Source organism: Lepus europaeus, chromosome X, assembly GCF_033115175.1.
Source record: "Lepus europaeus isolate LE1 chromosome X, mLepTim1.pri, whole genome shotgun sequence".
Lineage (NCBI taxonomy): Eukaryota > Metazoa > Chordata > Mammalia > Lagomorpha > Leporidae > Lepus > Lepus europaeus.
In genome coordinates this window covers 57,309,921-57,313,598 of record NC_084850.1, presented here as the reverse complement: position 1 = coordinate 57,313,598, position 3,678 = coordinate 57,309,921, and the positions used below count along the sequence as shown (strand labels likewise).

Genomic DNA, 3,678 nt, shown 5'->3' with positions numbered 1-3,678 from the left:
ATGGGAGGGGGGAAGCCATTGTAACCCACAAGCTATACTTTGGAAATTTATATTCATTAAATAAAAGTTTAATAAAAAAAAAAAATTTGAGTGTATCAGATCTATGGGGCAATATCAAAATGTCCAAATTTCATGTCATTGGATTCTTACAAAGTATATGGAGAATACATATGTGAAGAAATTATAGCTGAAAAATATCTATATTACACTGAAGACAAAAATTACAGAGTTGGAAAGTTTGGTAGAAATACCCAAAATTACAAACTCCAAGAAAAAACTCCCTTATACATCATAATCAAATTGAAATAAACAAAAAATTAATTTAAAAAAATGAAAAGATAAAATAGTAAGCAGTTCCTCAACAGTCAGGACATGGGCTGATCAAGTCATTGCTTCTCATAGTGTTAGTTTTACTTCTACAGGTTTCCTTTTAGGTGCTCAGTTAGTTGTCACAGATCAGGGAGAACTTATCATATATTCATCCCTCTGGGACTGGCTTATTTCACTCAGCATGTTTTCCAGATTCCTCCATTTTGTTGCAAATGACAAAGTTTCATTTTTTTTTTTACCACTGTGTAGTATTCCATAGAGTACATAGTCCTCATGCTGTACGCTAGATCTCTGGAGTGTTTAGCACTTTCTTTAAAAGTTTACATACGTGGGGCCGGCACTGTGGCATGGCGGGTTAAAGCCCTGGCCTGAAGCACCAGCATCCCATATGGGAGCCAGTTCAAATCCCGACTGCTCCTCTTTTAATCCAGCTCTCTGCTATGGCCTGGGAAAGCAGTAGAAGATGGTCCAAGTTCTTGGGCCCCTGCATCCACGTGGGAGACCCAGAAGCTCCTGGCTCCTGCCTTCAGGTCAGCACAGCTCCGGCCATTGCAGCCATCTGGGGAGTGAACCATCAGATGGAAGACCTCCCTCCCTCCCTCTCTCTCTCTCTCTCTCTCTGCCTCTCCATAACTCTTTCACATAAATAAAATAAATCTTTTTTAAAAAGTTTAAATATATATGATCCAGCCATTTATGTGATTTTCACTCAAGACATAAAAAGAAACATGCTCGGCTGGTGCTGCGGCTCACTAGACTAATCCTCCGCCTGCGGCGCCGGCACCCAGGGGTTCTAGTCCCGGTTGAGGCTCCGGATTCTGTCCTGGTTGCTCCTCTTCCAGTCCAGCTCTCTGCTGTGGCTCAGGAAGGCAGTGGAGGATGGCCCAAGTGCTTGGGCCCTGCACCCGCATGGGAGACCAGGAGGAAGCACCTGGCTCCTGGCTTCAGATAGGCGAAGCGCGCCGGCCGTAGCGGCCATTTAGGGGGTGAACCAACAGAAAGAAGACCTTTCTCTCTGTCTCTCTCTCTCTCTCTCACTGTCTAACTCTGCCTGTCAAAAAAAAAAAAAAAAAGAAAGAAAGAAAGAAAGAAACATGCTCACAAAAACCTAAATGTGTATATTTACATTAGCTTTATTCACATTCACACTGGAAACAAGTGAAATGTCCTTTGAGTGGGGAATGGTCAAACTATGATATGACCATAAAATGGAGTATTATTCACTTAGCAGTAAAGGGTAGCAAAATACTGGTACACTCAACAACAGGTATTCATTGGAAAAATCTGAACAATTGTCCTCTAAGATAAGGAACAACATGAGGGTGCTCATACTTAACACTGCTATCTAACACATTCCTGGAAGTCATAGTCTGAGCAATGAGGCAAGAAAAAGAAATGAAAGGCATCTAAATCAGAATGGAAGCAAAACTGCCTCTGTTTATAGACAGCATGATCTTATATAAAGAAAAGGCTAAAAACTCCACCAAAACATTCGGAACAAATAAATGAATTTTGTAAAGTTGTCTGATACAGTATCAACAAACAAAAATCAGTTGCATTTCTATAGAATACAAAGCTGAAAGCTTGAAAATCTAGAAATAAACCCAGATATGCATGATCAACAAATCTTTGACAAGGAGACTCAGAATACATAATTAAAAAAGGATACTCTCTTTGATAAATGGTGTTGGGAAAACGGGATAAATATAAGCAAAAGAATGAAATTAGATGCCTGCCTTACAATATACACAAAAGTTAACTTGAAACAGAAATAAGACCTAACCTAAAGTCATAAAACTCCTCAAAGAAATCATAGGAAAACATTAATATTGGTCATTGACACTGGTCGAGGTAATCTTTTCATTGCCAAAATCTTAGACAAGAAAAGCAGAAATAAACAAATGGGATTGTGTCAAACTAAAAGCTCTCACATAAGCAAAGGTAACAGTCAAGAAAATAAAAAGACCATCTACAGAATGGGAGAAAATATTTGCAAACCACATAATGTACAAGGAGTTAATACCCAAAATATATAAAGATCCTATACAACTCAATAATTTAAAAAAAGTAATCCAATTTTTAAATGGGCAAATGATCTGAATACATATTCCTCCAAAAAAACATACAGACGGCCAACAGGTGTACAAAAATATACTTGTGGCTGTGCACAGTGGCAAAATGGCAGTGCAAATTTCCAAGAAGATGAAGTTTGTTACTAATAGCATTTTCAAAGCTGAGCTGAATGAGTTTCTCATCCAGGAGCTGCCTGGAGATGGCGACTCTGAGTTCAAGTCCAAGTTATACCAACCAGGACAGAAATCATTACTTCAGCCACCAGGACACAGAATGTCCTTGATGAGAAGGACAGGCAAATCAGGGAATTGACTGCTGGCCTTCCAACGAGGTTTGGCTTCCCAGAGGGCAGCATAGAGCTTTACACTGAAAAGGTGCCCAAAAGAGATCTATGTGCCACTTCCGAAGCAGAGTCTCTGGGTTACAAAATCCTAGGAGGGGTTGCTGTACAGAATGCCTGCTATGGCGTGCTGTGGTTCACCATAGAGAACAGAGCCAAGGGCTTCAAGGGCATGGTGTCTGAGAAGCTCCAAGGCAGAGGGTTAAATCCATGAAGTTTGTGGATGGCCTGATGATCCACAGTGGGGACGCTATTTAACTACTTGTTGACACCACAGTACACCATGTGCTACTCAGACAGGGTGTGCTGGGCATCCAAGAGAGGATCCTGCTACCCCGGGACCCATGCGGTAAGACTGGCCCTAAGAAGCCCCTGCCCGACCACATGAGCATTGTGCATCTCAAAGATGAGATCCTACCCACCTTTCCCATCTCAGAACAGAAGGGTGGGAAGCCAAAGCCACATGCCATGCCCCAGCCAGTCCCCACAGCATAACAGGGTCTCTTTGGCAGCTGTACCCAATCTGGATGTTACTTTGTAAAGATCTTTAATAAACCCATATGAAAAGAAATAATATATAGGCAAAATCACTAATTATCAGAGAAATACAAATCAAAACCACAGTGGGTATCACCTCAGATCTGTTAGGATGGCTATTAGTAAAAAGACAAGGAATAACAAGTACTGATGAGGATGTGGAAAAAAGAGAACTCTTGTACACCACTACTGGAAATATAAATCAGTACAGCCATTATGGAATACAGTATGGGATTTGCTCAATAAATTTTAAAAAAAACGTTATATGATGCAACAATCCCACTTCTGGGTATATATCCAAAATTAAAGAACTCAGGATATTGAACAGATTCCTGCACTCCCATGTTCATTGCAACATTATTCACAATAGCCAAGACATATTAATAAGTCACTAGTGA

The 3,678-nt window shown here is 40.5% G+C and overlaps 1 pseudogene; it reads left to right on the top strand.

Annotated features, from left to right (window-relative positions):
- Positions 1-2,508: 2,508 nt before the first annotated feature.
- LOC133753466 (small ribosomal subunit protein uS3-like) lies at positions 2,509-3,238 on the top strand (annotated as a pseudogene).
- The last annotated feature ends 440 nt before the right edge of the window (positions 3,239-3,678 follow it).